We start from the raw sequence: 13,792 nt of genomic DNA, 5'->3' as shown, positions 1-13,792 counted from the left end.
ATGCTCAAGTTCTCATGTGATTCATTACTTTGTTGGTCCTTTCCTTTCTCTCTCGTAACTACCCCCATTTCCTGTTCCTTGTGTTTTATCCATAGATACCTTGGGTATGACCTGACAAACGAAAGAAAAGCAGGAATACCGGTGTTGTATAAAACGTTATTATTTATCACATAGTTGCAGCAGCAATAGCACGTTTACATCTGGTCCTGAAGAAAGCCGCTGATACATGAGTTTGATCAATAGGCTGAAACATGTTGACCACTAAGTGACAGTGGTTCTATATCCATACCACTGTGCTGTTTCATTTTAATCCTGTCAGGTAGAACACATCAATAAAGTAAATTAGTGATCCTATCTAGGCAGTTTTAAATCCACATTCTATTCTTTCACACAGCGCTGCAAACCTCACTACACTCATCATCTCACATGAAGAAGAGGTGTGGCGCCGCGGCCAGGGCGACTGACGCTGGAATCTGGGGACCACGGTTCGATCCCCGGCTCCGGCGGCAGGGTAGCCCAGCACCATGTGACTCTGGGCAATAGCTCGCTTAATCTTCCCAACGGCCCCCAGCGCCTAGAGACCCTTACGGGTGATTGTGCGCTTTACAAATGTGGATTATCATTATCATTATCATTATCATTATCATTATCATAACATATGGGATTACAATCCTGCTCCTTACCAAACTAAAACATCTCTGAGCTCCTTCCTTAAATCCTGAAGTAGTAGCTCCCAGTGTTGACTAGGTTTTCCACACTGGTAAGGAGGACCCATATGATGAAGCATGTCACCTTCGGGTGAGTGAGGGTTCTTATCCTTAAGGGATGTCTTCCCCGTGAAGATTACTTGTTGTTAGTTTCGAGAGAGACAGGGCAATCTTGCACATAATACTTACATACACATGAATGAGACTGTAGGTGTATCTTTTGGTATTTAGATATCCTATGTGTTAGCTGTAGGTTTATCAACCTTGAAGGACAAACAGTTCCTATTGTGAATAAAACCTTATCTCAGTTTCTTTGAAAACTTTTTCAACAATCACTGAATAAGATGCCGCTGTACGGCCACAACGTGCGGTAGTTGAGGAAGAACTAGAAGGGAAATCAACATTTAAGAAAATGTTACAACTGCCCTTACTCAAAAGCTAACAGACTACAGAGTCACAGGGAGGGGTGGGACAGTAACTTTTGTGATTGTGGCTCATGAATCATATAGAACAGAGGTATTCTATTCATGGGTTAAATTCCCACAAGCAGATGCACAATAAAATACATTTCATTTTTACACTGAAGTTGAAACACCAAATGAATAATGTCCATATGAGGACAGTAAAATTCCGCTCACCTACCAGGAGCACATAAACTGGTTTAAAGGCGACCTCCACCATACAAAAGACAAAGTAAGTAAGACTAGGTCCACTTGGAAGTGACGGAGCCATTTGGTCTGTCCTAGCGGCTTACACACCGCATCCAGAGATAGACACAATGCCAGTAGCAGACTTATGTCCACTTCATAAAGAAATTATAAAACTTTACAGACACCTGACACAATTTGTGATGAGAACACTCAAACTTCAGCCAGCAATAGCTACACAAACAATTCAAATTCAGGGTACTACAACTAAAATTACACCACTAACGCTATACGCAGTTAGGGTAAAATGCCCACTAAATGTGAGCAAATGCCATTCTGATAGCTCAAAAAATAACACAGCTAGAGGCAGTATTTCCACACACAAGCCCTCAAGAAAAACAGAGAATGCTAACAATCTGCTTGCCAATGGGGATAGCTCCCCAGATAGAGGATTGTACCACTCAGGAAACAGTATTTGCTACCATATATACCATAACACATGGTATCCCGTCATTAGCAGTTATACCAGACGAATTGAGAGAAATACAAACTGAGTATGGGGCAGAACTTGCCCTGAACCTAGGGATGAAATTATTAGGTAATTTTGCCCAGGTATCAGCTATAATATTAGCAAATATAAAAGGGGAGGCTGCAGCAGTGGCAATATGCTAATGCCTGAGGGATTTCTCTCCTTTACAAGAGGAACCTAAAATGATCACAGACACCTATTCTGTATAAGGCAGAGATAGTTTGGGAGCTAGAACAACAAAACCTCAACTCATGGGTGGTCCTGAAAAAGATAACACCAAGCAAGCACCTGATTCTTCCAAGAAGAAATGGGATAATAACAAAAACCAAAAGTTTAGAGAGACTAGATCTCTATCTAGGAGTGGGACTCCTCAAAAGGAGCCTCCGAAAGGAGGTACAACCTTAGGAATAGAGATGATAACATTAAAAAACCCGACAGGTATTGGGATACTGATACACGTTCCTCGTGTTCCTTTCAGGGTTCACCAAGAAATTCCTATAGAGAAGGACGGTCACAACACAGACAAAAAGAGCATACGAAGTCCAGAGACACGCAACACGTTTCAGACTACACTTCTAAAAAAGAATAAAAGCCTAAATGAAAACCTCAATTTAAAAAGAAGAAAGTAGCAGGTCTTAAACTTAGACATGCCCAGAATTCTGAGGACTCAACTACTGAACGGGGAATGGGCTCTGACGATACTAGACAGTGCAGCTGAAGCAACAATAGCTCGCTAGAACCTGATGGAATTTCTGGTGACAGCGGAGTTGAATGAGCATATCACGGTGGAAACACCTGATAGGAGTGTAAATGTCCCACATAGATTACATCAAATAACACTCCAAATGGAGGAGGACAAACCCAGAAAAGTTAAAGGTCTCTTTTGGGAGAACTTGACTTATGGCTATGACATCCTTTTAGCTGAAAAAGATTGGCCGCCTGAAATTGTTAGGGATTGTCCAAATGGAAAAATGGTAATTTTACCAGCTTTTTCCGACCACATTCCAATATACTTACACGCGGTAGCGACTGCTCCGGCCCTATATGGCAACCATGTTGGGTGGGATGCTGAGTCACCACACCATGTAATCCCAGTAAAAGCTATTACAACTCCACAGAGAGAGTACCCAATTAAACAAGAAGCAAAAAAACAGGTCTGGGAGATCATAGATCAACTTGAATACCAAGGTGTAACAGAACCTTGCATCTCTTCAATGAATAATCCGTTGTTTCCCATAATGAAACCCGATAATTCTTACCATTTCGTTTTAGACTACAGACATCTGAACACATGCACTAAAACATGTGTAGTACAGAATGCACTCAGTGCCGCATTAATGAATAACATTGTGCGGAAAAAATACAGTACACCACTAGATATCTCAAATGGATTCTTTTGCCAAAATATAGCACCTGAAAGCAGGTATTTAACAGCATTCTAAGCGCTAGGTTCCCAGTGTCAATTTTTGCAGCCTTCCCCAAGGGTATAAGAATAGCTTTGGGTTGTTCAGTGCTAGGGTAACAGAATTACTTCAGAATTTGGATAAAGAGGCATTGTCCTATGTAGATGATATTTATCTGACGGATGATGATTTACAGGATCACTTGACCAGGGTGAGCATCATCATTTTGGGGTTCGCCTCTGAGGGCCACAAATTCAATTTAAAAAATCTCAAATAGCCCACCTCAATGTCCTATTTTTAGGATACGAGTTATCAAGTGAAGGGTAAAGCCTGGCAGCTAACGTTTCAGAAAAGTGCGCGCTGCTCCAACCTCCTAAATCCTTGAAAAACGTACAATCCATATTGGGATTTTTAAAGGATGGCAGATGTAATGACCTGAAAATTCTGCCAATAATCAGGACATAGGACCTTATCCCCTCTTGGGACCCAAAAGGACACAATACTTCACAATACTCACCCAAGAAAGGAACACTAACACTAACACTAGGAAAGCTTTTATAGTACTCACTGTACTCCACTAGTACTGCTACAACTCCTGAGGCGGAAGCCGGGAGTCTCTCTGCCCTTTTAATCTTTTTGTCACTTGTAATAATTTGCTTTTTAATCACATTTACCTGCTACTAGCAGCCCGGATTCTACAGCGGATTTAGTGCTGTTTGTCACGAAGCCAGACTCTCCTTGCCAGCATCCCGCCCAGGCCGCAGGCCACGCCCCCCTTTCGGAGGCCACGCCCCTCCGGCCCCACCCCTTCTAGCTATAATTATGTGCCACTTTCGGACGCGCAGCGGGCGCGACGACTGCGCGCCGAAGGCACGCCTAAGGCAAGCCCGTCTGCGCCCGTCCGCGTCCGACCGGGGATTGGGGCCAGCCACTCTGCTCAGTCCACACAATACTCCTCTGCGCAGTTACTTAACCTTCAAGGTTTGTGGCCCCTGGATGAAAGTGTGACCGCATGAATCAACAGACTGGAATTGACCCCTCCACTTGCCTCCCCTCCCTCCCCTTCCCCACCTCCTTCACCTACCACCGCCTCCCGCTCTGCTTCGCCAGCCCGCCCTCCTATCACCATTTTATCTGCGTTTTACCTTAATACCAGGTCAGCAGTCAAGCACTATCACGAACTCTTCACCTTACTGGACCTGCACAAACCCGATCTCCTTTTTCTTACGGAGACGTGGTTTTGTGACAGCTCCCTTCCCCCCTTATTAGCAATGCTTCCTGCTTCATATTATGCTCTTCGTGCCGATCGTCCCCCCGGAAAACCGGGTGGTGGTGTCGCCCTGATTGCCCGCAGAGAAATCGATTTTCAACCTTTGGCCTTTCCCCTTATTGGCTCATCAGATTTTTAGTTGCCCGTACACTTTCTTTCAGCACTCCGCTCACTTGTGTGCTGATGTACCGCCCCCCCTCTTCTCCCCTACGCTTCCTGCCAAGCTTCCAAGACTTGATGGCCACCCTAGTCGTAAACAACTCAGCCATTTTGGTATTAGGAGACTTCAATTTTTGGCCTTCAGATCCGGCCGAATGTTCAACATCGAAAGAATTCTCGGAGTCTCTTCGTTTTTTTTAATTTTGCCCCAGTTGTGCATTCCCCAACCCACTGTCAGGGCCACATCCTAGATCAGATTTGGTCCCTCAACTGCCCGATTTCATCTCTGACTATTTCCCCTTGTACCTGGTCTGATCATTTTCTCATTTCCTTTTCGTTACCTTTCAGTTTATCCTGTAAGCCCTCCCTCCCGGAAAACATCTGGGCGCGCTCCTGGAACCATGCGGATGTGACCTCCCTGTCTGCCTCACTTTTCGCCTCTTGCCCGGATCTTCACGGGTTGTCATCTCGTGAACAAGCTGAGTCCATTAACTCATGGCTTTGCTCAGGCTGCGACTCAGTCGCCCCCTTAAGGCGGGTATCATCCAGTCGAACCAAAGACGCAAATCGCTGGTTCAGTCAGGATCTCAAAGCTCAAAAACTCAACCTCCGCCGGGCAGAACGCTCCTGGAGACGGGCCTACTGCCCAACACTCAGAAACCAGTACATTACTCTTTTGGCCCAGTACAAAAAATCTATCTTGGCGACCAAGAACGCCTATTTTTCCTCTAAAATATTAGCAGCAGAAAATTAGTCCAAGTGAAATTTTCACTATTGTGCATGACCTTGCTTACTCTGACAGGGCCTCCCTCAAACCCTCTCCCTCCCAGCATCTTTGCGATTCCCTCAATTCTTTTTTTCTCTAAAAAATCTCCACCATCAAAGCAAATATCCCCCCTCCCTCCCCTTCCTTTGTCAATCCCCAATGCCCCCCATCACAGCATGTATCGACTCCATGCCCCTCCTCACAGAAAAATCCTTTCTTTCTCTTCTACCGCTGGTCAAATCTGGCTCCCCTCTAGACCCTTGCCCTGCACATATTCTGAAACAGATTTACTCTGCTTGTTTCTTGCCACCCCTCTCTTTCCTCAATAGCTCATTATCACAGGGCATTGTCATTCCCTCTCTCAAATCGGCCGTCATCCTACCCATCCTAAAAAAACGGAGCGGACCCCTCAGTACTTGTTAACTATCGCCCCATCTCACTCCTGCCTTTTTTGGCAAAGGTTCTGGAGCGCCATGTAACTAGAACGCTCAGCACCTTCGTGGAAGAGAATAGGGTATTAGCCCCCCGGCAGGCTGGGTTCCGTCCCTCACATTCCACGGAGTCCGTTGTAATATCGGTCCTGGACAACCTCAGAGAGGGTATGGACACAAACCATCCCCAGGCCTTGGTCCTCCTCGATCTTTCCGCCGCTTTTGACACGGTTGACCACTCCATCTTACTGTCCCGTGTCAGAGCGGCGGGAATCGGTGGATCGGCCTTGGTCTGGCTGTCCTCCTTTCTGAGTGACCGCACCCAAGCAGTGCGCTTGGGTGATTTGTCAGCGGACTTCCAGCCTGTCAAATTTGGGGTCCCCCAGGGTTCATCCCTTTCCCCGTTGCTATTTAATTTGTACATTGCTCCTCTTATTTTTGCCCTCCAACAGCTGGAGGTCTCCGTCTACAACTATGCGGATGACCTCCAGCTTATTTTTTCTCTATCCTCTTCCCCAGAGTCCATTTCCAACTTTCAGTCTGTCATGACTTTCATCTGGGACTGGATGAACCACAACCACCTGAAGCTCAACCCCGACAAAACGCAGTTGGTGCTAACAGGTGGTTGCTCCAGTCCCTGGTCTTCTGCCTTTTGGCCCCCCTTGTTGGGCTCCCTCCCAACTCCATCACCCTCTGTTAAAACTCTTGGGTTTAAACTGGATCACCAACTCTCACTTCACTCCCAAGTCAGCACAGTGGTGTCCTCGTCTTTCCACTCCCTTCGCACTATTCGTAAAGTCTCCCGCTTTTTCTCCTTCCCTGCCCTTAAACTTATAGTCCTGGCAATGGTGATTTCCCGCCTGGATTACGGCAATGCCCTTTATTGTGGTATGCCCGCGTACAGCCTGCGACGCCTCCAACTGGTCCAGAACCAGGCGGCGCGCCTGGTTTTCAACCTGTCAAAGTCTCACCATGTCACTCCCCTCCTTAAGACCTTACACTGGCTCCCCATTCGTGAACGAGCCCAGTTCAAACTAGGATACATTATCTTCAATGCCCGGTCCGGCTCAGCTCCCGCTTTTATCACTTCTGTAATTCATTCTTATGTTCCTCGCCGGGAGCTGCGTTCTTCCACCCAACAATTGCTCGTAGTCCCTCGTTTCAAACGCAAAAAGTGGGGAGGATCCAAATTTTCCACACTCGCCCCTGCCCTCTGGAACTCCCTCCCGGCTCATTTGAGATCCTGTCCCCAGTATACACTCTTCCGCAAGACACTCAAAACTTTCCTTTTCACACAAGCCTTTTCCCAGTAAACCCCTTTTCCGTCTTCCTGTTATTCTGCTCCTCAGGGGTTCAGTACTGCACAGCGCCATGAAACCGCTAGGTGTAAGCGCGCTTAAGAAATATTTTAAACTCAAACTCAAACTGAGAGGCTCGCAAGCAACAACAACAAGCCTCCTGGTGACAGGTGCTGTGCGGGAGGCAATTAACCGCTCCTCTCCGACCACAGAATACTCACCCAGGTAGGACTACAAAGCATACCTCTCCAGCAAGACTGGGGGGTGGAAGAATTAGAATTTCGCTCCTCGCTATGGGCCAGACAACCTTCCGAATCAGTAATTACCCATTAGAAGGGAATTCACAATCCTTCTATAAGCATTTGGTCAACAAGCATTTACAATGCAATGGTTTTGCCTTTGTTAAAGTTAGAGCTATTGGCATTGCTCTTGAATTTTTTTTTATTTATGTTTTTTTTAACATAAATAAATGGCATTGTCATTTACAATAGCAGGGCAGGGCACAGGGAAGGGGGGAGAGGAGAGACGAAGGAGAGCTGCGGGCTCAGGGAAGGGGGGGCGAGGAGAGACGAAGGAGAGACGAAGGAGAGCTGCGGGCTCTTGTTGTAATGCTTGCATAGATGAGTTGGTGGATGCATGCATGGGTGCATGCATGGATGGGTGTATGGATAGATGGATAGATGGATGGGTGGATGGATAGATGCATATATACAGCCAATCCCTCAACAATTTATGCAATCCACCAACCCATCCAACCAACAACCCATCCATGCATCCACCCATACATCCATGCATCATGCATACATCCATCCATCCATCATGCATCCATCCACCCACTGTGTCCCACTCCGACCCCTCTAAATATAACTCATTTTTTCTGTATAAAGAGATGACTGTATTCACTAGTATATGCAGTAGTGTGTGGTGGACTTAGTTTGAGTGTTTGTTTCCTGCACACTCACACACTGCCCCTACACATTCACACACTGCTCACCCTGCACACTCACACAATGTGCACCCTGCACACTCACACACTGCAGTCACTGTCACTCTGCAGTCACTGTCCCTCTGCAGTCAGTCTGCACTCACTGTCACTCTGCAGTCAGTCTGCACTCACTGTCACTCTGCAGTCAGTCTGCGCTCACTGTCACTCTGCACTCACTCTGCACTCAGTCTGCACTCGCACTCACTCTGCACTCAGTCTGCACTCGCACTCACTCTGCACTCAGTCTGCACTCGCACTCACTCTGCACTCAGTCTGCACTCGCACTCACTCTGCACTCAGTCTGCACTCGCACTCACTCTGCACTCAGTCTGCACTCACACTCACTCTGCACTCAGTCTGCACTCGCACTCACTGTCACTCTGCACTCACTCTCACTCTGCACTCACTGTCACACTGCACTCAGTCTGCACTCACTCTCACTCTGCACTCACTCTCACTCTGCACTCACTCTCACTCTGCACTCACTCTCACTCTGCACTTACTCTCACTCTGCACTCACTCTCACTCTGCACTCACTCTCACTCTGCACTCACTCTCACTCTGCACTCACTCTCACTCTGCACTCACCGTCACTCTGCACTCACCGTCACTCTGCACTCACCGTCACTCTGCACTCACCGTCACTCTGCACTCACCGTCACTCTGCACTCACCGTCACTCTGCACTCACCGTCACTCTGCACTCACCGTCACTCTGCACTCACTGTCACTCTGCACTCACTGTCACAAACACGTTGCTCGGGGCATTTGTTGACAAAGCAAAGCAGTTCCATTAAGTGTCAAACAGGTATGGAGCAGGTTTGCTTTCCCATGTATGTCTGTATTTGAGGTGAGTTGCATGAAAAAGATGCATCACCTTATCAAAGAGGAACTCCAATAGCCCCCAGCACCTCCCTTTGCCAGGAGGATGTGAACTCTTACACAGAAGCAGGGCAGAGTCCTCCATGCTGGGCCCTTGGCCCAGGATAGAAGGAGACGCATTCTATGGAGAATGACAATGTGCTAAATGGGGACCCTGCCCCAGACCTGACAAACAACACCTACATCTGACCTCGGGAATTTGTCTTCGGGCCCCAGAGAATAAATCCGACCCTGTCTGAAGCCTTAGGCCGGTCAGCAGGTCGAAAGCAGCAGGGCCGTCATCCCATGCGGATGTCAACAGTGGAAGTGCGCAGTTTTTCTGTCGACCTAAACTTCTACTGCGTGTCCCCTCCACTCCAAAATCTAGGGGGGGAGGGGATAAATCCCTTACGCTTCCTGTTCCCAACAACGAAGATAGTCAGAGCAGTCACAACAGACACACATGGACATGGTCATACACGAGCAGTCACCGAGCAGGAGCTCACACAGACGTGTAGGTGCACACAAACCGGCGGTGTCACCAGCAGCATTGAAGTTTGACAACTCGTCTGGACATCATTTAACAATAGTATTAGACAGGGGGCTTCTTGCAGACAGTCACAGGGCCTCGAGAAGAACCACCCATAGGTCCCCGACAGACGTTCGTAGTCTTTACGGTCTATGGGGGCGGACATTTCCAGTGTCCTGCGGATCCTGCTTTGGAGGTGTTTATGGGATGGGGAAAGAGACGAACACCCCCACCCCCACCCCCGCCTTTTTTTTTGTATTCAGTCTTGGTACACGCACTCTTCCTGCGCGCTGGGTTTGCCCTAGTTGCCTCCAAGTTATGAGCACGAGGGGCAAATATGAGTGTATCCAGACCATTCAATCCTTGGCCTCTATTTAGAAACAAGAACCTCCCACCCCGCCCCCCCTTCCCCCACACACACTTCTTCGGGCAAGAAAGTCGTGCCATTTCCAGGGAATTCCAAGGTTAGGAGACAGAGACGACTGCTGACATGACACCGTGCCAGCCCCTCCGCCTCGTCTCCTCCTGCTCTTCCTCTTTTTACCTCACCGTATCGTACCCGCAAGAACCTTATCTGTTTTGGGAGTCGCTGGGCCTCAACCCTCCGCGTTGCCAGATGTTCCTCAATGCCACTCCCTTGCCTACATGTTTGTTGTCCCTGGCCCTTCGGATTGTGGCAAGCCCTCAGCCCACCCTCCCACCCACTCTCACGTGACCAGCCCCTCTGACCACCCTCCTACCCACCCCTCCAGAACCCAGTTTGTCCGCCCAGGTTCCCAGTCACGTAGCAAGCGTGACACGAACTATAGCTTAAGTGAAGAACATTGCCTACGAAAGTCCGCGCTATATAAAATTGCATAAATAAATTAAAAAATAATCACCAGTTGCTTTACACACGTACACACTAATTTTGTTATGCACAGGCAGATTAAGTGATTTGCTCAGAATCACAGGCTGTTGAGCGTCCCTGCCGAGACTCGAACTCTGTTCTACAGCTTCGAGGTTGACCGCTGTAGCCGTTAGGCCACATCCTGGTAAACCTAACCTTAAAGGAGCAATGTTTTTTGCAAATAATATTTACAACACAATATTTACATCAGGTGATAATTTTGTTAACGATACTCTGACATACAACCAATCTAGTGCCGTCCCGTTAAATTCCCCAAACCTTGCTGTGCTGCCTACAGTCTTGCTACATCGCACTACCAGGTCCATACTACTGGAAATAACTTTGTGCCACCTCCTCTTTCTGCTTTAAAAACTTCCTTTTAGACTCCCCTTCTCATGCTCGAAAGTGTCCACAATTCTTTGGAACTCATTCTTGCACCTGGCTGCACTCACGTGTCCCCCGTAATGTGCGCATGCCACGTTGTCTAGCTTGTGTATTGTCCTCCAGTAAACACATTATGCATCCAGGATAGAAACAAACTCTACTGTCACCCGCACTATTTGTGACCTTCTGTGCTGTGGAGGACACTTTTTGCGGGCAAGGAGTGTCTCTTTCCAGCTAAGTAAATGTCTACTTAAAAAAATGGAAGAAACTGGCTCAGGGTGCCAGGCCGTCCCAGTCCCATTAAAAGTAGATTTCCTTGGGCACATGACCAGTCTGTCAAAGCCAAAACATGTAGGTGATGGCACGTGCCTGCTGGTGCTGTCGGGCGTCACCTGGTCCTTCTATCAGCCATTTTCTTTCTCATCCCAGTGCTATTAATAATATGGGGCGTCTGTTAATAAAAAATGCTTACCCTCAAAGTGCTCGTGGTGCCCTCGGTTTGGAGAAGAGCCCCTCGGTCATCCGCCCCAGGGGTTGCCCCAGAATTCGCACAACTAGGGCCGATGTGGGTCCCAAGGTGCTGAATCCATTCTTTGTTGAGGCGGAGCCCCCGCGAGCCTCCTGCTAATGTCCCCCGCCGCCAGAGTGGAAATTAGCGGGATTAACCGGAGCGGCTCCCGCTATCGGAAATGTCATCGAAAGCAATTGTTCAAGACCATTTTCTTCAGCCTTGGGGGAGCCCTTTGTAGCCGGCATCTTCCTGCCCTGCAGCCATTAACACTAGGAGCCAGTTTCATTTTACTCAAATTAATACAAAACTATAAATTCATTTTATCACTTGGGGGAATGGCAAACGGCTCTTGAAATGTTCCTCGGGTGATTAGATATGAGACCTGCGGGTTATACCGGCTGGTCCGCTCCATTACTTCAGGGTCGTATCTGCTCAGCTTAGTACTTTAAAACATCACTATTTATTTTACTCCCAGTGACTCCGGCCTGGAAGGGAAGCAGGTGAGGGAGGCGCCTCCGTTCTTGATGTACCTTCGCTGCTAATTGCCTGGTAATGCCAGGGCAGCAGAAGCTGAAGCCCTTACCTTCCTTACTGTGGCCTCCCTGCTGAAGGCCAGGCCAGGCCAGCCCAGTGAAGGGTGCACGGTGGACGTGTAATCTGTGTGAGGCTCTGCCGTCACCCCGGGAGTACCATGGCTCCCCGGGGCAGCGGGGGCTCCAGTTCATCAGTGCATTTGTAAATGTCAGGTTCTTTTTACGTTTTAGTAAATATTTAAGGTCGGACTGTTTTTAATGCTGCTTAAATTCGATGAGATCAAAATGATTTACTTGGAATCACAGGTGAGACCTCACTGGGAAGTCGGGATGAGAATTTGGGTCCGTCCCCCCCTCCGCTTCAAAATCAGTCTTCTAGGGTCGACTGTGATGTCGGAGTATTCTGTGAATATGACACGAGGTAAACGGAGGGAGGGGGAGGGGGGGGCGGAAAGGCACGGAGAGCGGGAGGGGGGTCGGGAACGGCCACACACGAGGTAAACGGAGGAGGGGGGGCGGAAAGGCACGAAGAGCGGGAGGGGGGTCGGGAACGGCCACACACTGACAGCGGGAGGGTGAGGGGCGGGAACAGACACACACACGGACAAAGCAACAAACTAAAAAACAAAGCACTCACCTGGACATCTTCCGGCAGATCTCTTGCTTCCTGCTCTCCACTCCTCCTCCCGATGACGTGGTGGAGGCTCGGCCGGCTGGGCCAATCCCAGCGCGGCCCTGGCTGGAGGCGGACGGCTGCTTCTTTCGGCTGGCCGGCCTGAGGAGAGGGAGGGAAACGGGCTGCCACGGAGCGGGAGGGAGGGGCTATCGAGCGACTTTTGTGCAATCGTCCCGAGCAGGAAGGCAGAGGCAGGTGCCGGCAATGCCGGACCAGATTCGGGGGCGTTCCCGGCTTTCGGCTGACGTCGCGTGACGTAGCCAAAAGGGAAAAATTCTCGGGAACTCCTCCCGAATCTGGTCTGGGATTGACAGACAGAGCCCTCTACCAATGGCTAGCCTCCATTTATGGAGCTAGCCAATGGGAGGAGGGGGCGGATACCCGACCCCACATAGAGATATCATTAGATTTTGCTAGCGCATGCGTACTTCGTACGCATTGCGTAGGCAAAACCTAAAAAGGAGCCTGTTCTCCCTTCACAAAGACAGACAAATAATTATATGCTCTGGGTTTCTTTTTAATACACAATGATAGAACAGATAAGTCACAATAGGCCTTCTTCACATTAGTATCTAAGTAATTGCTAAACGCAATCAGTAAGACATATATAGAACTTATATGTGTATAAATGTATAGAATCTGAAAACAAAAGAAGATAGTTGGGCAAGAACAGTAGGAATATAAGAATTAGTGGAACACCTCACCAAGTATCTACACATCCTGTTTCCACTTCGCCAGAGGGTAGTCCGTTTCTCCAGCCAAATCAAGATTCTGCTCCACCGTCATAGCTACACGTCTGTACTGTGATGAACTACCAGTGGTCGAGACTCAGACACTCCCTTTAGTACAAGTGGAGACGTAGGACGAGGCTCCTGTGAGCCGCGCCTCCTTTTTCCATCAGATTCCGTACTACTCCGCGACAAGGCCACAGCATCGGCTGGCCTAGCATCTGTTATGACTCCGGAACAGAGTGAGCACATTCCTCCGACAAGAACCAGTTTCTACCAGCGTACGAGGTGCAGAAAACAAGTGAAAAGCATAACATGGCTTCTCACCTAGAAAGGCACAGAAGATGGCGACAGCTTAGAAAATGGAATCGCTTAAGCATAGGCCACTACTCCCGTAAATGAGCAAAATTAGTATGCAAGACGGCATAAGAGTATGCCAAAGCCAATAGGCAAGCACTGCCATGAAGCAAGATAAAGTCAGAAACAG

This window comes from Lissotriton helveticus, chromosome 7 (genome assembly GCF_964261635.1).
Source record: "Lissotriton helveticus chromosome 7, aLisHel1.1, whole genome shotgun sequence".
NCBI classification, from domain to species: domain Eukaryota; kingdom Metazoa; phylum Chordata; class Amphibia; order Caudata; family Salamandridae; genus Lissotriton; species Lissotriton helveticus.
This window is presented reverse-complemented; position numbering follows the sequence as displayed.